The sequence below is a fragment of the Choloepus didactylus genome, chromosome 4 (assembly GCF_015220235.1).
Source record: "Choloepus didactylus isolate mChoDid1 chromosome 4, mChoDid1.pri, whole genome shotgun sequence".
Classification (NCBI taxonomy): Eukaryota; Metazoa; Chordata; class Mammalia; order Pilosa; family Megalonychidae; genus Choloepus; species Choloepus didactylus.
In genome coordinates this window covers 71882595-71907692 of record NC_051310.1, presented here as the reverse complement: position 1 = coordinate 71907692, position 25098 = coordinate 71882595, and the positions used below count along the sequence as shown (strand labels likewise).

Genomic DNA, 25098 nt, shown 5'->3' with positions numbered 1-25098 from the left:
ACTGCATGGTATGTGAATGTATCTCAATTAAAAAAATAAAAAAATAGCTAAGATGGAGTATTTGCACAAAAATAGAGAAATAAATTAGTGAAAAAGAAAAGGATAACTCAGAAACAGAAGTGTGCATATATAAGAAAGATGAAACAGGAAAAGTTGGATTTTTCAGTAAATTTTTTAGGAAATCGGATATCCATGGGAAGGAAATATATAACTTGACCTTTGACCTCATATAACATGCCAATATCAATTCCAGATGGATCATAGACCTAAATATAAAAAAAAAACTATAATAAGTATTTTACAACTTAATTTAGGAAGATCACTTCATTGTCGTGGAGTAGGGTATGATTTTTAAACTAGACCTAGAAAGCAATCTCCATAAAAAAAACAAAAGATTTTCTAACACAGTTGATGTGAGTAAAGACCCGGGACTCAGGCTGAGTTAAGTGCAAGTTCTTCTGTTCCTTTCTGTTGGGCCTTGACTCAGATGGAGAGCTGATCCATGGGAGTGATAACAGTGCCTACCTCCTTGGATATTGTGAGGATTGAATTGGCTAATAATGCATAAACTGTGCAGACTAATATCAGGTCTATAACAACTACTAATTCAGTATTTGGCAATACTGAAAGCTTCTCCTAAGTAACAGCATGATGCATCAATTGCCTCAAATGCACTTTACATCATTATTTTTATGTCACAAAAAAGAATAATGACAAACTATGACACAAAGATTTATCCCTTAGAATTTTATCTTCTAATTATTGAAAACATATTTTAAATTTATACACATATATATGTGGATGTTTGTCTTCTATTACTGTAATGATTACATGTGATGGTAAATATAAGCAAAATACATTGACAATAATATTCCTACTATATCTTCTCATTCAAAGTGCAACCACTATAAATCATTTTTCAACTTATCTTGTCCATAATTTCCCCCACTTTATCATCATCTGTGCTATCAGAAGCTTTGATGATGCCATGTTTCTTGAGAGGGTGTGAGATTGTCTTCCAAACTACTGACAATTCCTCTACATGGTTTGATGCTGGTGATAACAGAAGGTGTCAATGGAAGATTTCTGACCAAACTTTTGAATGTGTACAACCATGTCAAGATTATTTTTTGGCCAATAATGTTTGCCCACTATCAATTGTAAGATGCATCTGCATTTGAAAGATGTGAAAATATATATTCTGGCATCAATAGGATTCAATATTTTCCTTTGTGACTGCCCATCTCTCATTTTGAAATCATGGAGGCTCATCTGTAATATTCTGATCTATTACTGAGGAGTCATTATTTAATATAGTTTCATATAAGTTGACCAATTTCATTTACCTTTTACCTAACTGATAGAGATATTAGAGATTTTAGTGGAGTACTTAGTGGACTACAAAGACTTTAGTTGGTAGACAACCTAAAAGAGATATTACAGACTTTAGTTTCTATACAAGAGATAATTTCATAAACTATGGTTCAAGAAATCCATTATAAAGGAAGATACAAATGGCAAAGAGTTTAGTTGAATATTTAGAGTGGAGTTGCAGCTTTCTAAAGACTTAAAAAAGTTGTATCTTGGGAATTTGGCCAAAATCTTAGAAATATGAGCAATGCTTCTTCAATTTATAACAGTTGTCTTTCTTTTTTATGGTTTGTTCCTCCATATAACTATGTGGATGCTGATTATACATGTCACTTTATGATTTGCCAATGTGGAAGGAGATTCACTACAATCTTCATAAAATGTCCTGCTCTGTCTCATACTACTCTAACCAACACTGATTTGGGGAACTTGGAAATTGGAGTGGAACTTGGAATTCCCTGATGAATATATTGAGTTAAGAAGAAACCTATGTAAATCATTATATAGGATGCTGACTGAAATTGCACCTGGTGTTTCAGGCTTCAGGTAGTCTGAATTAAGTTAACAGGCAAGTCCTGACATCAGATATATGAGCCCTGTGTCCACTGACTCCATCCTCTATTCAACTTAGTGTGGAGACAGGGTGGTATGTTCCTGACTCATGATGTGATGTCTTAGTTGCAAAGCTGCAGTGAAAAATACCACACAATGGTTTGATATAACAACAGGAATTGGCTCATGGTTTGGAAGGTTAGAAGTACAAAATCAAGGCATCAGTAAGGCCAGGCTTTCTCACCAGGGTCTGGAGCACTCTGGTGCTGGCTGGCTGCAATTCTTGGGGCTCCTTGGCTTGCATCTCTGCCTCATGGTGATCTCTCTCTCCTTGTGTCTGCTCTTTTGGTTTATGCTGGCTTCTCGCTTCTTGCTCCTCTTTATAAAGCCTTCGGTAATTCAGATTAAAATCCACCATGAGTCAGTTGACCACACCTTAACTAATAATAACATCTTCAAAAATCCTATTTACAAATGAATTCAAACCCACAGCAACAAGGATTAAGATTAAGAATATGCTTTTTGTTGGGGTACATAACTCAATCTACCACAATTGTAATGCTTAAAATGGCATCTTTCTGGGAATTCTGGTGGCTGTGACAGCCTCTGTGAAATCTGTCCCAGCTGGTTTAGTAGGTTGTGGGAAATCATGTCTTCCATGCTGTTGGAGAGTCCTGTTTGGGAACTTCATGCTCAACACTGTGTCACTGATGTCCGTAGTGTCAGGTTAGCACAGTTCTATGTCTAGTCCTGTCCTCTCTTGACCCTGAACCCTCAGAACCCACTGACCCTTGTCTGCCATTTTTAGTTGGGTATCTACTCGTATGCATCTGCTTATGACTTGCTTATGCCCTGACACTGCCTTTTATTTTATTTAATTTACTTATGTTTTGGGAAAGAGTTTGATGAGAGACAATTCACAGTATATGTAAGGATAGATAGAAATGTATGTGCTGAAATGAAAAGGAAAAGGAAATTTGACAAGGCACTTAGATATTGGTGAAATTCCAATTAAAATGAAATAACTCTCCATATTTTAACAGATGAAATTTAATGAGGCTACATTTTTTTTCAAGGAGTGAAGTGTGAGCTTGGAAGGGCCCAAAGGTTACTTGAATTACAAAATGACCAAAATAGCAGAATCTAAATAATTGCTCTCCTGATGTCAAATGTCTGGAATGTGGCCCAGGTCAGCTGTGACTCTCACACTTGGTCTCCAGGCCTCAGGAGCCCTTTTTCTCTCTAATCCATGAATGTGATATTGACAACATGCCATGTGATTGCACACAGCACAAGCACAAATTTTGACATTGTGGATGTCCATGTATATTCTAAGGCCTACAATTCTGTATTATTATATATGGTGTAGTGTATTTGTGAACTATTGTAAGCCTGGCTAGTTACCCTATAAGACAGAACAACTACACTATATCCAGTTCTCAACTAACAGGTGTCACTTCCCTGCCAGTCCAATAAATTAATAAAGCCAACCACATCCTCCCATGGGAACCAGGAAGCACCTCACCCTCTTGTTACTGCTAAGCCTGCCTCCCTCAGGTCCTGTTGGCTCACTCTATTCCTGAGAGCAATCCCTGGGTGATCCCACATGGTGTGTGGTATCCCTCTCCTAGAGATATGAATGTATGTGACTGACCAACTGTTGTCAATCTCATCTGTCCAATGTCAGGTGTCATATATTCAGACATCCACAGAATACTAAATTTGGTATATACTCATAATGGAATATTATTCAGCCCTAAAAAGGAATGAAGTTCTGATTTATGCCACTACATGGATGAATCTTGAAGACATCATGTTGTGTTAAATAAGGTAGAAACAAAGAGATTCGTATGGTGTGAATTCACTTACATGAAATTGCTAGATTGTGCAAACACATGGAGACAGAAAATGCCAGAGTGGGGGAAAGAGGGACTGGAGAATTAATGCATAATGAGTGTAGGGTATATGTTTGGATGATGGGAAATTTCTGGTGATGGATGGTGGTGAGGATAGCACAACATGGTAAATGTGATTAACCACACTGAATGGTATGCTTGAGAATGAAGAGATGGGAAGATTTATCTAGTATATATGTTTCCACAATTCTGAAAAAAAAATAAAAAGCAACTAAAGAGGCAATGACTATTAAATTCAAACATGAGCCTGAACTGGATCTATTAATAGAGGAGAAAATGCCAAAAGGACATTATTGGGACATATGAGAAAATTGTAATATAGACTGAAAGCTTTATATCAATGTTAAACTTTTTTAACCAAATAACGGTACTTAAGGTGGTTACATTGTTCTTAAGAAATGCACATAGAAGTATATGTGTTCAAGGAGCATGATGCATACAGCCTATTCTCAAATGTTAAGAAAATTGATAGATAAATAGATGAGAGATAGAGATAGAGACAGAGACAGAGATAGAGATAGAGATGATAGAGAAAGAAAGATCAAGGTGGGGGAGGAAGGATATATAGATACAGCAAATGAGGCAAAATGTTAAAATTGTTGTTTCTGAGTATCTGGAGGTGTGCTGGAGTTCTCTCTTTAATTTTTGTATTTGTTTTTGCAACTGTCTTGTGAGTTTGAAATTATTTCAAAATAAAAAACCATGGGAGTGCAGTCTGCCATTCCATGGCTTTATACACATAGCTCCTGGAAACAACCCTGGGTGTGACCCAGCAGGAATGCTGTACCCAAGGATCAGGGATCTGGGTGGCTGAGGAGCATTTAGTTCTCCCTGTCACGAGATTATTTGTTAGCCTGCACATGTGCAGAGCCATCACCTTAGACCATTTTGTGGAAGGTTTGGAGATATGTTTCATTATGCAATTTTTTAAGCCAGCCTTTTCCACACATTCTAAATCATTCACTTGCCCTCACCCACCAAAAACCTGGTGTCTAAAGATTCATTTGCTCTATAATCAGTGGCTGGCTGAACCTCATGTGTATAATGTTTTTGCACTCACATCACCTACTACCATAACCACTCCCATTCTGTGGGTTTGGATTTGGCCATGGGTTATCTAATTCCATCATGTGACTGTCAGGAGAATCCAAAGAATGCATAATGGAGCCTATGTAATGCAAAGAATTTCAGTATCACTGAATTTCCTCAAGAAAGATGCTGGTTATAAAACTTGAAGAAGGAAACTGTACCATGGAAACAGTCTCCTGAATGCAGAAATATGAATTTTATTCTATGTCCCTGATGTTTCTCATTTTTGGCTTCTACTGTCCAGAGCATGTCCTCCTGAGTATATATTAACAGAAAATGTCTGAAAACATGGCTTTCAGGAATACTTGGGACACAGATGCCCATCTTGGCAGAAGTGGTTCCCGAGACTGAAACTGATGACTGGGCAATGGGGAATCCAATGGGGAAGAAGAGTGAGGGAGGGTCCCTTGAGCTGGAAAAAGTCTTCCTGAAAAGGAGCACTTGCTCTGGAGGGAGAGATCTGCTTTGCCATTCTCTCTCTACAAGTCCATGGATCTCGTGACCCCAATGATTTTTGTTGATGTTTTTGTGTTTGTTTGCTTGTTTTGGTAAAAAATAATAAAATATTTTGTTTTGAAATAATTTTAGATTTACATAAAGTGGTGGATGACACAGAGGGTTTCATATACCCTTCCTCTGATGTTAGCATCATACATGAACAGCTTATATTTTGATTTCAAAACTTATAAATTGAGAGTGGGGCAAAACTGTCAACTGAATTACAGCCTTTCCAAAAATGTTGCTAGTTTTTCCATTAATACCTTTTTTTTCTGTTGCAAGATCCAATTCAGCATACCACTTAGTGGTCAAGTATAGTACTTAGTTTATTGCTGGGTAAAAAATAGTTAAATAACATGTGGCTTGAAACCACACACACACACACACACACACACACACAAACATTAGCTCACTGTTTCTCTGGATCAAGAACCCAGACCCAGTTTACTTCAGTCCTCTGTATCAGGATTTCTCACAGGCTGAAATCAAAGCAATGGCTAGGTCTCAGGTTTCAAATGAGGGTTGGGAGGGAAGGATCCACTTTCAGGCTCCCATGACTGTTGCTAGTGTTCTGTTGCTTTCAGGCTATCGGGTTGTGGACTTCTTCCACAATGCAGCTTACAAAGCCAGCAAGGGAGAGAGACGGCTAACAAGACAGATATCACAACTCAGTGTGAACTAATCACAGAAGTGATATTGCACCCTCTTTGCTGTATTCTATTAGTTATTAGCAAGCCACGGACCCTGCCCACATTCAGCTGGAGGGGATCACAACAAGGTTGTGTATACCAGGAGGTGGGGCTCACTGAGTGCTGACTTAGGGTTTCTCTGCCACATCACATTTCCTTGGTCTCCTCAAATCTGTGGCAGCTTCCTAGTCTGCACTTATTTTTCATGAACTTGACAGTTTTGAATAGTACTGGTCAGATATTTTGTAGAACTTCCACAATATGTGTTTTTTTTATTATTTTTATTGTGATTGTTCACATACCATACAATTATCCAAAGATCCAAAGGGTACAATCAATTGCCCCCAGTACCATCATACAGCTGTGCATCCATCACCACAATTAATTTTTGTTCAATTTTGAGAACATTTTCATTACTCCAGAAAAGAAAGAAACACAAAGAAGAAAAAGAAAGAAAAGGAAACTCAAATCCTGCCATATTCCTAACCACCCCTCCTCCATTGTTGACTCGTAGTATTGGTGTAGTACATTTGTTACTGTTTATGAAAGAACACTAAAATACTACTAACTATAGAATATAGTTTGCAATAGGTATATATTTTTTCCCTATATGCCCCTCTATTATTAACTTCTAGTCATAGTGTCATACATTTGTTCTGGTTCATGAAAGAGATTTCTAGTATTTGTACAGTTAATCTCGGACATTGCCCACCACAAGGTTTACTGTTTTATACATTTCCATCTTTCAACCTCCAACTTTCCTTCTGGTGACATACGTGACTCTGAGCTTCCCCTTCCCCCCACATTCATGTACCATTCTGCACTGTTAGTTATTCTCACAATGTGCTACAGTCACCTCTGTTCATTTCCAAACATTTAAGTTCATCCTAGTTGAACATTCTGCTCATACTAAGCTACTGCTCCCCATTCTTTAGCCTCATCCTATATCTTGGTACCTTATATTTCATGTCTATGAGTTTACATATTATAATTAGTTCCTATCAGTGAGACCCTGCAATATTTGTCCTTATGTGTCTGGCTTATTTCACTCAGCATATTGCCCTCAAGTTTTTGTCATCAACCCATTTTTTTAAGATGGTTTTGTTCACATGCCATACATTACCTCCTAAGTAAACAATCAACGGTTCCCTGTATAGTCACATATTTATGTGATCACCACCCTCACCACTATCTATATAAGGAAATCTACATTTCTTCTACAAAGTAGGAGGAAGAGTCAAAGAAGGTAGAGAGGCAAAAGAAAAAGAAAAAAGAAAGAGAAACAAAACATGACAGCTAGGAAGCTGCAAAAGGAAAGGTAACCTTAGATCAAAGTAGAATAAAGAGTCAGACAACACCACCAATGTCAAAAGTCTCACACCCCTCACCTATGACCCCTCTTATCTGCATTTACTTTGGTATATTGCCTTTGTTACATTAAAGGAAGCATAATACAATGATTCTGTTAATTATAGTTTCTAGTTTACATTGATCATATTTTTCCCCCAATACCTCCCTATTTTTAACACCTTGCAAGCTGGACATTCATTTGTCTTCCCTTGTGAAAAAACATATTTGTACATTTTATCACAATTGTTGAACACTCTAGGTTTCCCTGAGTTATACAGTCCCAGTCTTTATCGTTCACATTTTGTTCTGGTGTCCTACATGATCCCAGCCTTCCTCTTTCAACCATATTCACAGTCATCTTTGTTCAGTGTACTTACACTGCTGTGTTACCATCACCCAAAATTGTGTTCCAAACCTCTCACTCCTGTCTTTTCCTATCAGTCTGTAGTGCTCCCTTTAGTGTTTCCTGTAGAGAAGGTATCTTGTTCACAAACTCACTCATTGTCTGTTTGTCAGAGAATATTTTGAACTCTCCCTCATATTTGAAGGACAGTTTTGCCAGATATAGGATTCTTGGTTTGTGGTTTTTTTCTTTCAGTATCTTAAAATATCACCTCACTTCCTTCTCACCTCCATGGTTTCTGCTGAGAAATCTGCACATAGTCTTATCTAGCTTCCTATGTATGTGATGCATTGCTTTTCTCTTGCTACTTTCAGGATTCTCTCCTTGTCTTTGACGTTTGATAATCTGATTATTAAGTATCTTGGCATAGGCCTATTCAGATCTATTCTGTTTGGAGTATGCTGTGTTTCTTGGATCTGTAATTTTATGTCTTTCATAAGAGATGGGAAATTTTCATTGATTATTTCCCCTATTATTGCTTCTGCCCCTTTTCCCTTCTCTTCTCTTTCTGGGACACCAATGATATGTACATTCTTGTATTTTGTTTTGTCCTTAAGTTCCTGGAGACATTGCTCATATTTTTTCCATTCTTTTCTCTATCTGCTCTTTTGTGTGTAGGGTTTCAGGTGCCTTGTTCTCCAGTTCCTGAGTGTTTTCTTCTGTTTCTTGTGATCTGCTTGTTGTATGTTTCCATTCTGTCATTCATCTCTTGTGTTGTGCCTTTCATTTCCATAGATTCTGCCAGTTGTTTTTTCAAACTTTCAATTTCTGCCTTATGTACACCCTGTGTTTCTTTATAGCCTTTATCTCTTTTGCCATATCTTCTCTAAACTTTTTTAATTGATTTAGCATTAGTTGTTAAAATTCCTGTATCTCAGTTGAAGTGTAAGTTTGTTCCTTTGACTAGGCCATAACTTTGTTTTTCTTAGTGTAAGTTGTTGTTTTCTGTTGTCTAGGCATCTTACCTCCTAGGCCACCCCAATCAGGTTTTCCCAGATGAGAACAGACTCAGGTCCCAGAAGCAGGAAATACTCAGTATCTGCTTTCCCTGATGGTGTGTCTTAGAGGATTGACACACCCTGTGCTTTTCTTCCCAGCAGGTGGCACCTGTCAGCCTGTCACTCCAGGCTGGTGTAAGGATGTGTGGCCTGTGGCTGTTTTCCCCCAGGGGCCTTGTTCTGAATGGAAGGAGGGTAGTAGAGCTGCACCCTGCCTCTTTCCTCTGGGGAAGCTATGCCCCCTAGAGAGAGGTCACATGCATATAAATAGATTATTTGTCTCTCTGACTCTGCTGTCTCCACTCTTGGGTAATTTATACACTTATATTTGTCTAAGTTTGTAAACTAGTAAAACTAAATAATGTGCTATTTTGAAATACAAACATAGAAAAATAAAGAAAAACAGGGAATGACAAATGCAAAATCTTCTGCCTAGTTTTTCCCCTCATTATATAGAGTACAGTATTGAAGTCCAAATATTATTGGCAAATTGTCTTTTTCTGCCTTTAATTCCATCGGTTTTGGCTTTATGTATTTTGAGACTTTATTGTAAAGATGCATATATGTTTATAATTATTATTTCTTCTTGATGGATTTACCCTTTTATCATTATAAAATATCCTTCTCCCTCTCTCTAGTAGTAATTTTTTACATAAAATCTATTTATGTCTGATATTAATACAGCTGCTCTGGCTCTTTTGACTGATTTTTGCATGATACATCTTTTTTTCACTCTTTTAATTTTGATATATTTGTGTGTTCAAATCTAAAGTGTTTGTCTTATAGACAACATATATTTGGATCATGTATTCTCATTGTTTCTACCAATCTATGCCTTTTCATTGGAGTGTATAATCTTTTTCAGCAGAAGATCAACCAGGACATAGAAGACTTGTACAACACAATAAACTAAACCTAACAGTCGTCTATAGAACATACCACTCAACAAAAGCAGAATACACATTTCAAATACACATAGAACATTGTATGTTAGGCCATAAAACATGTCTCAATAAATGTAAAAGGATCGAATCATGCAAAGAATGTTCTCTGACCACAGTGGAATTAAGTTATAAACAATAACAAATGGAAATTTGGGAAATTCACAAATTTGTGGTGCTTAACCAACATACTGCTAGATAACCAATGGGTCATGGAAGAAATTACAGGGGAAATGAGGCAGTGCTTTCAGAAGAATGAAATGAGGCAAAGCTGATGCGATGCAGTTAGAGCAGTGCTTAGAAAAAAAACTTGAATCTGTAAATGACCATGTTAAAAAGAAGAAAGACCTCATGTTAATGAACAAATGTTCCACTGAAAACAAAAAGAAAAATAAGAGTAACTAAACCCAAAGTAAGCAAAGGGAAAGCAATAATAAAGATCAGAATGGAAATAAACAAAAGAGAAAATAGAAACACAATAGAGAAAATCATCACAACTGAAAAATAAAGGTTGTGGCCAAGGCAATTAGCTAAAAAATAAAATAAAAGGCATCCATATTGGACAGAAAAAAATAAAATTATCTCTATTAGCAAATTACATGATTTTACCTAGAGAAAGCCTTAACGAATCTATTAAAAAACAACTTTAGCTAACAACTGAGTTCAACTAGTTTGCCATGTACAAGATGAATATATAAAAATCAACTATTTTAATATGCTAGCAGTGAAGCTAAGAAAACAATTCCATTTATAATAGCATAAAAAGAATAAACACTTGAGAATAAATTTAGCAAAATAAATATAACACTTGTACACTGAAAATTACAAAACAGTATTTAAAGAACTTAAAGAAAATCTAAATAAATAGGAAAACACTCCATATTCATAGACCAGAAAACTTAATATTGTTAAGGTTGCCAAACTCTCCAAATTGATGTACAGATTCAACACAATCTCTATTAGAATCTGAACTGCCTTTTTTGTGGAATTTGACAAGCTGATTCTAAAATTCATAAAGAAATGCAAGGGACATAGGATAGCCAAAACAATCTTGAAAAAGAAGAATTGGTTTTCAGCCATTATTTCTTTAAACATTCTTTCTACCCCTTTCTCTCCTCTCCCTCTTGGAATTCCAGTTTGTGCATGTTCCTACACTTGGTGGATTCCCACAGGTTCTAAGACTCAGTTCATTTTCCCTTATTCTTTCTTCTTTCTCTTACTTTAACTGGATAATCAAAATTGTCCTATTTCAAGTTTGTTGATTCACTTTTCTTCCAGCTTAAATAGGCTGTTGACACTTCTAGTGAAACTTTCACTTCATTTATTGTATTTTTCAACTCCAGAATTTCTCACTTTTTAATCATTCTATCCCTATATTGACATTCTTTATTTGATGAGACATTATTGTCAAACTTTAACTTTTGGGGCTTGGTTTCCTTTAATTATTTGAAATATTTATAATAGTAAATTTTAAGACTTTATATACTAAGTCCAACATCTGGACTTTCTCAGAAAAAGTTTCTGTCAACTTCTTTTTTCCTGTCTTTGGACCATACTTTCCTTTTGCTTTGCATGATCATAATTCTTGTTGAAAACTGGACATTCTGATTAACATAATATGGCAAATCTGGAAATTATATCCCTCCATGGAGTTTGTTGATGTTACTGTTTATTGTTGTTGTCATTAACCCAGGCTCACAGCTGCTAACTGCCTACAGCTACAATGTTTGGGAGATTGCTAGATTTCAAGACCATTGTGAAGCTCAGGCTAGAGGGATAGTAATAGGGAAAGTTAAAATGACACCAAGCCACTATTCTAACGGAGATTAAGACAAGAACAACTGAAAGTGACATGTTGAAGACAGCCTAGAGAGGAACATCCTGGGAGAAAGCCATTTTGAAACTAGAACTCCAGAACAGACACCAGGCACATGCCTTCCCAGCTAACAGAGGTTTTCCGGACACAATTGGCCATCCTCGGGTGAAGGTACCCGATTGTTGATGCATTATCTTGGACACTTTATGGCCTTAAGGCTGTAACTGTGTAACCAAATAAACCCACTTTTATAAAAGCTAATCTATTTCTGGTGTTTTGCAAGAAGGCAGCATTAGCAAATTGGAACAGTCTAGTTATAGGCCTAGAAGAAAAGAGCAGTGGTGGGTGTGGGTCATGAAAAGAAGTACAAATAAACTTCAAGCCAATTACCTCAGGGGTTTCCATTGCAGTTTCTTCTGGCTAAACAGAATTAATCTTTCCAGACAGAGGAGTGAGGGCTGCTTCCTCAGGGGAGGTGATTACAGTTTTAGCAGGCACTGAAGGGTTAATCTCTTTAGGTGGCATTTAGATGGCAGGTTCCTCAGGGCAGACTGGAGGTCCAGAAGCTGTTTCCTCAGAGCAGGCTGGAGGTTGAGTAGCTGTCTCCTCAGGGCAGACTGGAGATGGGGGTGCTGTTTCCTCAGGACAGCCCTCTGCAGGTATATCTAACAATGACTCAGCAGAATCCAGGGTTCCAATGTCCTCAGTGCCATCATTATCAATCCATATGTCCCTATCCTAATTTTCAGGATCCCATTCTTTTCCGATCAATGCCTTTACTCTAACAGCAGACACCCTGAGACGTTGAGATTTTAGTTTACATAGCAAATCTGCTACTTGCACAATGAGACTCTGGGTCTGGTTTTCAGAGATCTCAAGTCTGGGGCCACAGGAAGTAAGAGTTTCCTTCAGGGCATACATAGAAACATTTACATCTTTCCTAAGGCATTTAAGTTGCAAATTTGAATACTTCAGCTCATCCCTTTCCAGCATATCTAAGAACAACCAGCCAACATCATTATACTTTTCAACTTCAGAAAACTCTATTAAGGTGTCAAAAACATGGTCACCCCAACTCCCAGGGTGTAAATCTCCCTGGCAACGCAGGATATGACTCCCTGGGATGAATCTGGACCCAGTATTGTGGGATTGAGAACATCTTCTTGACCAAGAGGGGGATGTGAGATGAAACAAAATGAAGTTTCAGTGGATGAGAGATTTCAAATGGAGTTGAGAGGTCTCTCTGGTGGATGTTCTTATGCACTATATAGATAACACCTCTTAGGATTTAATGTCTTGGAATAGCTAGAGGTAAATATCTGAAACTATAAAACTCCAATCCAGTAGTCTGGACTCCAGAAGACGATTGTTATGACAATGTAGATTGCAAGGGGTGACACTGTGATTGTGAAAACCTTGTGGATCACATTCCCTTTATGTAGTGTATAGATGGATGAGTAGAAAAGTGGGGACAAAAACTAAATGAAAAATAGGGTGGGATGGGGGGATGATTTGGTTGTTCTTTTTTACTTTCATTTTTTATTCTTGTTCTGATTCTTTCTGATGTAAGGAAAATGTTCAAAAATAGATTGTGGTGATGAATGTATAACTGTATGATGGTACTGTGAACAGTTGATTGTACACCATGGATGATTGTATGGTATGTGAATATATTTCAATAAAACTGATTTTAATTAAAAAATATATATATATGGTCACCCAGACCCTTGCATCATACAAGAGTATGATTAGGAGAATCAAACAGTGATATTTTGCATATCTCCAATGCCAACTCATGCCATGGATTGTCAATGCCATCTTGATTATTGGAAATTGAGTCATTAGTGCCTTTCAATCTAATCAGAGTATAAAACCAATGGTAAAATCCCATACTAAGATTCTGTTTCTCAAGAACCACTCCTCATACCAAGCTGTATTATTCAGGGTTGTCTAGGGAAACAGAACCACCAGGAGATATCTATAAATATGAGTTTTATAAAAATGTCTCACACAACTGTGGGGATTCACATCTCCAAATTCTGTAGGGCAGGCTGCAAGCTGGCAACTCCTATGAAGGTTTTTGATGAACTCACAAGAGAGGCTAGCTAGCTGAAGAAGAATTGGAAGTTCTCTCTCTTCTCCCTTAAAAGTCTTCAACTGATTGGATTAATCCAACTGATTGTATTCTCTCATCATGGAAGACAATCTTTTAGTTGATCATAAATATAATCAGCCATAGATGCAATCAACTGACTGATGATTTAATAAACCAGTCTTCTGGTTTATTAAACAGCCATGAAATGTCCTTGCAGTAATGGTTAGGCTAGTGTTTGCTTAATCAGACAACTGGGCACCATCACCTGGCCAATTTGACACAGGTAACCAACCATCACATGTACCATTTCTGAGTCTGGTTCTGATAAATGCTCTGTCTGTTTAGTTGGTGTTTTTCCTTGTCTTTTGACATGACTTGTGTCTTTTGTTGAAAGCTGGACATGCTATATCAGCTAATGGGAACTGAGGCAAATAGGACTTTAGTGTGAGAATTTGTTACCACAAATATAGCTAGAAGTTCAGTTGTGGTTAATGTTTGTTTTAGCTTTAGGGACCTCATGTTTCTTTAGGTGCCTCATTTTTTGTCTTCCCTCTTAGCTTTAGGAATTCCCTATATATTTCCACAGAGAAAGAGTCTTGTAGCACTGAGTTGTCTTGCAGCTGTTTCAGCTCTAATTTGCTTCATTATACTGGAGCTGCCTTGGTTTAGTGACAGGGTAAGAAGGAAGAGGAACATTTTACAATCTTTATAATCTTTTGATCAAGTCATTGTCTTAATCTGGCTGTGCCTCAGGGCTGTGCCCTTCACAAATTTTCTGCCCCTCTTCCAGTGTTATACCTTTAATTCCTCTCACCTGTTCCCTGTTCCCTTCTCTAGCTGCAGCACTTTGAATCTATTTTCCTGAATCTCTGTCCTCTGTTAATTATGGTGTTTTAATTTTTCCCTTCAGTGAGATAGAAAGATAGAAATGGCTGAAGTGAGGAGTAATTCCCTTCCTTCAGCTGCGATAAGATTTGCCTTCTAGCAAAGCCCTTTCCCTGGAGATGGCTCCTTGATACAGAAAAGATTTTGGGAATGCTTCCTAATAATTATTCATCCTCTCCCTCCTCCAGGGCCAGGAGGAATCTTCCTTGGATCACTACCAAGAGAATTGGATGAGGTTCCTTGAGGAAAAGTCCTTGCAAGTGTGGGAAACTCCTAAGACTGTGGCTCTGTAAGTTTCTCATTTTCATGCTACTCCACACTCAGCCCTCAGCAATTTGTCAAAATTACCACTTAATTATTATTAGTAACAGTTATGATTCAATCACCTTCTGCTTCAGGTAAGAAAATCTTGTTTGCTGTATCTCTAGATGTGATTCTCTTTCCATATTTTTGTGACAGACTTGTCCTGTGACCCCATTTCACTGGTTCATCTGAGAAAAAATTGATTTTCAGTTTATCCAATGTTTTCTTGTTACAAATATGAATGTGATGACTTTCAAGCTCTTTTACATGTCGGAACTGAATCAGGGTAATGGATATGAATGTTTCGGAAAAATAATACAGAAGTGAAGTGCTAGTCTCATTACATCATCTCAAACAGAAACATGTTGTCAACATTATATCTAAAAGGTGATGTCAACATTGATCACTTGGTTAAAGTAGAGTTTGCCAGGGTTCTTTCCTGTAAAGTTACTGTTTTCCCTTTTGCTATGTATTAGAAGAGAGTCACTAAGCCCAGATCACACCTAGGTGGGGAGAATTAAACTTCACCTCCTGGAGGATTATCAAGGAATTTGTAGACATATGTTGAAATCACTACAATGATTAATAAATGTTTTTGTAGAGATGCTTTGATTCTTGTGAATATCCTCTTTCACCCACTAATTTTAGCATTCATTTTTTATCTTGGCTGTACCAATTATAATTGCAGTGTTCTAATGGTGATTTTCCATTTCTTTCATACCTTTTATATTTATTACTTGAAGTCTTCTGTGAATATTTGTCCCTAATCCATTATTTATTTATTCAATAATTTATTTATATCAGCTTGGACTCATTGATTGACTTCCTTACTCTGTAGTACTACACGATGCTCCAGACTCATCTTGTATTTTTACTTCCTCATATCTAGAATTAGACATTTGTCCAAGACTCCATGGTTGTTTTTTAATGGAGTATGGTATTTAGAAACCAATATATGTGCACTGAGTGTCCTTGTTGATACTGGGGTGTCACTGCTTCTAGGCCCTCTCAGCAAATAGAGCTAGGAAACGTGTATGTCTTCATTTGTACCAACATATCATATCTTAAGTTCATTATCTGTTTTCTATATCTATATATCCATATAGATCTATTAAAATAAACATGACAATGCCGGTGTCTTCAACTCCAGTCCAGCATCACATGATTTATTCTAGCCTTCTTCCTTCCTTATATGTATCTTCTTCCTTTGACAGTGACAAAGCATTTCCTTCTCCCAGAGTATTTTATCATCATTTCTTCTTCAATCTCTGCACAGACTGATTTAAATTCAACAGCATTTGTCTTACAATTTTGTCTTTTCTTAGCCACTGTGACTTACATTGGGATACTGCATTTCTGGATAAAGTGGTGGGAAACATCACACTTGATAGTTTATGTTTATAGATGTGAAATTAAAATGATATTGGAATTTGGAAAAGATAGCTTAGACAAATAAACACACTCCATGAAAACTCAAATACATAAGCCAAAGAATGTCAGTCATTTGGGCTGTTCTGAAGTCTGTGGAGACTGCCATAGACTGAGCCTCTGTCTTCCAGAATTGTTGTAGGATAGGAATCAAGGATAGATGCATGACACGGGCATATTATTGGGACACTTGTTTCATGAGATATTTAAAACCTGACTTTCTGGGAAATGTGGTGTCCCTCCCACAAATTGTGCAGGTTCCCTTTCTGAGGACAGACCTGGAAACTGTCATCTGGTAGGCTGAGGCTTTGGAAAGGTTTTGTGGTTCCTGAATGCCCTTGTCATCTGGCTTTCCTGACCTCCCCCCACAGAACTCATGCTTCCTAATGGATTGTTTTCATGTAGCTGCTTGAGAAATAAGATAATATGGCTTGAAAACTATACATGCTCTTTCCACCTCTTTTTCCCTCCATACTTCCATTTTGGCGGTGGGGCTTTAGGTGTCCCTGTAGAAGTGTCAGTGGCATGAATTAATGCACTGTTAACAAATGATCTCACCTACACCATGAAATTGAGATGAACATTGGGGGAACAGAATGGAGGCCTGAGGAAATTGTCATGAACAGGACAACTGTAGCACACAAAGAGCTATTCTGGGTAAAGAGGTCAGAGCCGCAGCTTCCCTTACAATCCTAGGCTATTTGTTAGATGCCTGTCCATGCTAAGGACTGATGAAGGTTACCAAAGACATGCTGCATGATTTATCATAATACAGGATGGAAATTTCAACATGTGGGTGGTATTCAAAGAAATTGGTGCATCTGGTGAAAATTGGCTTTTAGGCCTATTTGTACAAATTTTGTTTTCAGAAAGAGGTGTGGTAATAAGCCATTAGGAGAAGATTAACAGGTGAAGAATCAGGAGAGGAACAGAAGTAAGCTACTGTCAGGGCTGAGAAGGGTCTCTATGGAACCTGAGTATGTATTCCTCTTTCTGCCTGCAAAAACTGGAGTGCATGCTGGAAAGCAGTGTCACCTAGCTTTCTCTCTCTGCCTTCTCTTCCATATGCCTTAGCCCATATCTCCCAAATGGTTGTTTACACAAATGCCCTGGCCAAGAATTCTTCAACAAGCCTTCTAGGAGTGCCTCATCTCCTAGGCCTTCCAACCATAACTATGGGCCACTGGAGTTGGAATAAGCAGGAGTTCATGGTGTAGAAGTAGTGGAAAGGAGGTCTTAGGAATCCATGAATCAATATGGATAATCAGTTGCAGCTTCAAATTCAAGTGGATGGTTAAATTTCTGAGGTGGTGGGTAGATGTAAGAAATTTTAAATCCACAGAAATACACCAACTACAGTAATCACAATCACAGAAATATGAGATTTAATACCGACAGGATCTTTCTTCTTTGAAAGATATTTGAGGCAAAGATGGAGGCCAAGACCATTCAACACAGTTGAATGCTCAAAGCCAGAATGTTTTAGTTACATCCTTGGTGAGGAAATTTCTGTCCAGGCTGTCATTTCTGCATGTCCTCCTCCCACACTACAACAATGCAAGGAGCAGGCAAGTGGGGAGGGGTTCAGAGACTATGAGCTACCTTAGACCCCCCTTGCTGTTTAGAAGGTGTAGTGCCTACTGCGTACTGGAGATCTCTTCCCACTTTTGCCTCTCTTGTGACTCAGATCATCATTGGGGAGCTTGGGATGTATTGGGTACAATGTTCAGGTTCAGAGAATCATGTTTAGAGAGTCTTGCCTGCCCTTTCCTCCATCTAAGCTTCCTCATCTGTTACCAGACTTATTAATGTTGTGGCTAATGGAAAAAGTGCTCCACCCCCCAACTCCTTGTCCAGAAGTAATGAGGTTGGCTTTGGTTTAAACTGAATTAATTTACTTATATGAGGAAAGAGAACTTGCATATTATGATATTTAAAAAGTAAAATAAATAAGACGTTTGGATATTCAAGAATTTAGTTAATAGTTAGAAGGCAGAAACATCCTAAAAACCACAATTATAGAAAGTTGCATCTTAGGAAGAACTTCGCTGATCTTTGAAAAATGAACAATTTTCCCTGCGCACTATATTCCATTAACCTTTACTCCTTTCCTCCAGCCTACCCAATGTAGAGGGATTTTTATGCATAAATTATTCTGCTAAGTCCTATGACACTTTGGCTACACATATTTATGGAGTATTGAGGTGTGTAACAGTTATCTATTGCTGTATAACAAACTGTCCCAAACTTAGTGGCATAAAAGAACAAGCGTTTTGTATTGCTCACAAATCTTCTCACATAATGGCAGAGATTTGTCTTTTCTTCATAATGACAAATGGGTGGGGATGGTTCAAAGGATCAGAGGCTGGAATCATCTAGAGGCTCCTTCACTCACATGTGACATGTCTTGTCAGCAGATGATTAAAGGCTGAGCTCAGCTAGGACTGTTGGTAGGAGTTCTCCATATGGCTTGGAATCCTCATAGCATGTGACCCAAAGGTAGTCATATGTTTCACATAGTGTCACATATTTAAATAGGAAGTGGTCCAGTGATCAAGGCAGAGGTATGATTCATTTTGTGACCTAGTCTCTGAAATCACATAGAATCACAGCCATCCTCTATGAGTTGAAACAATCACAAACCCACTCAGTTTCATAGACTGAGGGGAGGGAACATAGACTCTACATCTTTATGGGAGTAGTGTCAAAGAACTTGCAGCCAATTCTCACAACCACCACAATTTTGGAAAGGACTGAAGTTTTCCTTTGTGGAAAATTATTTCACATTTTTCTTAAACTTTTTATTTTGAAATAATTTCTAACTTACAGGACAGTTGCAAAAATAATACAAAACCCAAACTGAGAACTTCAACATACCCCCCCCAAATACACAAATTCATGAATTTTAACATTTTATCACATTTGCCATATCATTTTATCTCTCTTTTCATCTATACATCTATCTATCTTCAAAACATTGAAGAGTAGGTTGTATACATCACACTCCTTGAACTCTCAACTCCATGCTCATTTCTGGAGAACAAAAACATTCCCTTATGTAACCTCTTCAGGTACAGTCATCAAGTTCAAGAAATTCAACATTGAATTTATCAGCTATACTCCAATTTTTTCATATGTCCCAATACTGTCCTCTTGAGCCTTTTCTCTTTCATTATTAAATCTAGTTCAGGATCATGTGTCATATTTAATTGTTATTGTGGCTTTAGTTGCTCTTTTTTAATTGTAGAAATATCTGTATGTGTGCATGTGTATGATGTGAACTTTCCCATCTCACCATCTCAAGCATATCAATGAATATGGTTAATTACATTCACATTGTTGCACTACCCACACCACCATCCATTACCAGAACTTTCCCACCAGCCCAAACATAAACTCTACACCCATTAAACATTAACTGCCCATTCCCCCTGCCCTGTGTCCCTGGTAACCTTTACTTATTAGTTCGCATATAGTAGCTATTTTATATAAGTGGATTCATACACTATTTGTCCCTTTGTGTCTGACATTTAACTCAACCAACATGATGTCTTCAAGGCTCAAAAATTTAGTGGCATGTAACAGAATTTCTTTCCTTTTTAGGATGAGTAATATGATATTGCACATATATACTACATTTTGTTTATCAATTCATCTACTGATGGACATTTGGCTTGCTTCCACCTTTTGGCTATTGTTAATAAATCTGCTCTGAATATTGGTGTACAAACATCTGCATGAGTCCATGCTTTCAATAATTTGGGGTGTATACTTCTTGTGGATTTGCAAGGTGAGATGGTAGTTCTATGTTTAATATTTTGTGGAAGCACCAGACTGTTTTACACAGTGTCTACACCATTTTACAATGCCAGCAACAAAGTATGAGTTTTCCTATTTTTCCACATTCTTTTCAGCACTTGTTATTTTCCATTTTCAAAAACGTAATAGACATTCTGGTGTATGTGAGTTGATATCTCATTGTGGTTTTGATTTGCATTTTCCTAATGACTAATCATATGGTCATTTTTTCAAGTGCCTCTTGGCCATTAATGTATCTTCTTTGGAGAAATGTCTATTCAAGTCCTTTGCCAATTTTTAAATTGGGCTGTTTGTCTTTTTATTGTTGAGTCATAGTGGAGATTTTTGATGGAAAAAAAAACCCTGTTAATTCACAATGTAAAGTACTGCTTATGATTATGCATTCATTTTGCATAAATTTAACTAAGAGCTTGGAATAAGGGGGAGGCTACAGGGAGGCTAAAATGAATAGTGTTACCCTTTATTTCTCCACTTGATCACTTAATCTCCAGGAGATGTTCCTTGCTGGAAGATAGGGAGACAAAAGCTATGATTATTGCTCCATTATAGTCATTATATTTCTACATAAAACCAAATTATGGCTCTAAAATATGCTTGTTCCTCTTTCTTGCTAACCTGTTTTGTCCATTTTGGTCTCTGGGAGAGGCTGTAAGATTTTAGTGCCCTCGTTTGGCTGCCAATGAAATGAACAAAATGTGATAATGATTGAAGCATTATTTGGACTGAATTTGATAACAGGAAAATTTAGTTGTTGATCAGAACTTCAAGTAGAATAAAATTGGGAAAAAAACTTACTATGTGAAGCTGCATAATTAAGTATATGGTATGAAAAAAGTCCACATGTAGAGGGGAATTTCAGATATCTGTGTCACTGAGAAAATTATATAGAAAAAGTTCCAAAAAATGGCAAAGTGGGTCCACTGATTCTGTTACATAGGCTAATACTAAGCTATTCATATTTGTGGGAAATCTCCAAGAGGCTGGGCTAAGAAAAACCATGGGGTTGTAAACTGAATAATTCCTAAACATCATACACAGAAGGAGAATGTTACAATTCAGACCAGACCAATTACAGTGACTTTGTATAATACCCAACGCATTCAGTGGAGACCAAAAAAGGGTCACTCATTAGAAATGGGGCTAAATTAACACTGTGGTAAAATGAACTCCAGAGTTGCCCTTATTAAAACCTTAAAACAAGCCTGAAAATGACCAAGCTAGTTTGCAAGTTACTTAAATCCTGCCAAGACAAAGTGCAACACCCTTTAAAGGAAGAAAACAGAATCCAGATAATCAACCCTGCCCTACTCAAAAGGTTCAACATTAAATAAAAAATTACAGGATAATCCAAGCAGCAGGAAAAGGTAATCCATAATTAGGAGGAAAATGTGTCACTCAAACAGACTCAGACATGATGGAATTAGTAGGGCAGAACTTTAAAATAGATATTTTAAATATACCTAATGATAAAAGGAAAATAGGAGATAAATGGTAAATATAAAAATTATGTATTTATTTATATGAACTGTATAGGACTTCTAGAGATGAAAAATATTATATATTAATTGAAATATTCACTAAATGGGTTTAAGAAGAGATTAGAGGTTACAGGATGAAAGATCAATAAATTGGAAGACATAGTGATAGAAATTGTACAAATTGAAGCAAAAAAAGGAAATGACATAATAAAATGAACAAAGTCTCACTGACCTGTGAATGAGGGCAATTAGAGTCCCTGAAACTGAGTAGACAGAAGAAATGGCAGGAAAATTTTTTAATTGAAACATTTTTTTCCAAATTTCATGGAAACTCTTAAACCCAGAGATCTAAAAATTCAATGAACTCCAATCAAGAAAAACAAAAAGAAAACCACATTAATGCACATTAGACTCAAAATTGCTTAAAACTAGTGATGAAGGGGAAATCTTAAAATCAACTAATTAAGAAAATCAGATTGAAGACAACAGAATAAAATATTAAGTGCTAAAAGGAAAAAAAGACAATGTCATTTAGAATTTTATATACCAAAAAATAGCTTTCCAGAAGGAAGGCAAAATAAAGATGCTTTCAAACAAAGAAAAGCTGAGAGAATCTGTTGCCAGCAGAACCTCAACAGAAATGTTAAGAAAATTCTTCAAGCAGAAATAAAATAAAACCAGATGGAAACTTGGATTTTTACAAATGAGTCAAGAGCACTGAGAATGGCAAACAGTGGATAATTATAAAATGAATTTACTTTTTTTTAATTTTTTATTGAAATTGTTCACATACCATACAATTATCCACAGATCCAAAGTGTACAATCAATTGCCCATCGTACCATTATACAGCTATGCATCCATCACCACAATTTTTTTTTCAATTTTTAGAACATTTTCATTACTCCAGAAAAGAAATAAAGACAAAAAAGGGAAACTCAAATCCTCCCATACCCCTAACCAATCCCCCTCCATTATTGATTAATAGTTTTGGTATAATACGTTTGTTACTGTTGATGAAAGAATGTTAAAATACTGATAACTGTAGTATATAGTTTGCAATAGGTATATATTTTCCCTATATGCCTCTCCGTTATTAACTTCTAGTTACAGTGTCATACATTTGTTCTAGTTCGTCAGAGAGATTTCTGATATTTGTAATCAGACATTGTCCATCACAAGATTCACTGTTTTATACATTCCCATCTTTTAACCTCCAACTTGCCTTCTGGTGACATGCATGACTCTGAGCTTCCCCTTCCCCCCACATTCATGCACCTTTCAGCACTGTTAGTTATTCTCACAATGAGCTACCATCACCTCTGTTCATTTCCAAACATTTAAGTTCACCCTAGTTGAACATTCTGCTCATAATAAGCAACCGCTCCCCAATTTTTAGCCTCATTCTATATTCTGGTAACTTATATTTCATGTCTATGAGTTTACATATTATAATTAGTTCATATCAGTGAGACCCTGCAATATTTGGCCTTATGTGTCTGTCTTATTTCATTCAATATAGGGCCCTCAATGTTTCTTCATCAACCCATTTTTTTAGGATGGTTTTGTTCACACGCCATGTGTTCTGTCCTAAGTAAACAATCATTGGTTCCCTGTATAGTCATGTATTCATGTATTCAGCACCCTCACCACTGTCTATATAAGGACATCTCCATTTCTTCCACAAAGAAGGAGGAAGAGTCAAAGAAGGTAGAGAGAAAAAAGAAAAAGAAAAAAGAAAGAGAGAGGAAAAAGAAACTGACAGCTAGAAAGCAACAAAAGGAACAACGGCATTAAACTAAAGTATAATAGAGAGTCAGACAACTTCACCAATGCCAGGAGTCCCATACCCTTCCCATATGTCCCCCCATATGCATTTAGCTTTTGTATATTAACTTTGTTATATTAAAGAAAACATGATACAATGTTTCTGTTAATTATAGTTTTAGTCTGCATTGATTGTATTTTCCCCCAAATCCCACCCTATTTTGAACACCTTGCAATGTTGACATTCATTTGTCCTACCTCATGTAAAAACATATTTGTACTGGATGCTGGGTCAACCACACTGAGGTTTGGGCCCCATGGGATCCCTGTGACAGTATTTCCCAAAAGGAAATATAAGGACAAACCTGAAGCCGTGCAGCTCCAAAGTCATACATTCCAAGAAGAGACAGAAGTTAAGCATGAAGTGAATGGTGCTGTTCCTGATGACCCTTCTGCCATCCTGCCTTCTGAGTTGAGCCTATCTGAAAGCCTGCGGACTTCCAAACCATCACCTCTCTTCCATGAAGAAGCACCTTATCCCCACCCCCACTTTGTTTATCAGGAACACATATAACCAATCAATACTTCAGCTACCTCCTCGGAAAATTAAGTGACTCAAATGAAAAACGTACAGGGAGGAACCCACTTCTATAATGAATGCTATTAAAATATGACCCAGGCAAGTCCTGTGTGACAAATGTAAAAACAGTGTTGTTGCTGAAAGAAAGGAAATTAGGAAAGGTAGTAGTGCAAGTGACTGTTCTAAATATGAAGATAAAAAACAGAGAAATGAGAGTGTAACTGCTGTGAACAAAAAGCTTAAAACTGACCATAAAGTGGATGGGAAAAACCAAAATGAAAGGCAAAAAAGAAATTCTGTGGTTAAGGTTTCAAATATTGCTCATAACAGAGGCAGAATAGTTAAAGTTTCTGCTCAAGCAAATACATCAAAAGCTCAGTTAAATACAAAAAAACTGCTCCAGAGTAAGAACATGGATCATGCAAAAGCTCAGGAAGTGCTGAAAATTGCCAAAGAAAAGGCATAAAAGAAGCAAAGTGAAACCTCTACTTCCAAAAATTCACATTCAAAAGTTCATTTCACCTGTTGATATCAGAATCCTAGCTCACGTTCCCTTCCACCCCAGGTTCATTTAAAACCACAAAGGTACAGGAATGAGGAAAATGACTCTTCTCTGAAGACAGGACTTGAGAAAATGCGGGGTGGCAAGATGGCACCCAAGCCCCAGTCTTGCTGCACCTCCTGCTGCTCAGCTTGTCTCAACAAACAGCAGTTATTACATCAGACAGTGACGAGTCCTGCTGCTTCCTTACAGTGTCTGACAGACCACTGTGGATTCAGATTGGGAACACTGAAGTTAACAGTGAAACAGGCAGCACAAAGACATTAGCTGCCTGCTGATTTCAGTGACCTTTACCACAGTGACACAGAGAACACCAGAGCATCAGGACTGAATGAAATTGGAGGCTCAAATTTTTAAAGCTGCACTGAGAACTTAATGCTAAGGGCAGTGGTGAAAACCAACAGTCTGTAACGGGGCACTTACAGATTGTGCTATCTTAAAACCGAAGAAAAGGTATTAAGGTAATATTTTATTAAAAAAAGAACTATTGCAATAATTTATGCATGAGATGAGGAGAAAAGTGGTGTTAAATACACATACAAGAACTCACTTGAATTT

General features: G+C 37.1%; 1 pseudogene; it reads left to right on the top strand.

The window, feature by feature from the left end:
• The first annotated feature begins 2572 nt into the window (after positions 1-2572).
• On the top strand, positions 2573-24807 carry LOC119532686 (annotated as a pseudogene).
• Positions 24808-25098: the final 291 nt, after the last annotated feature.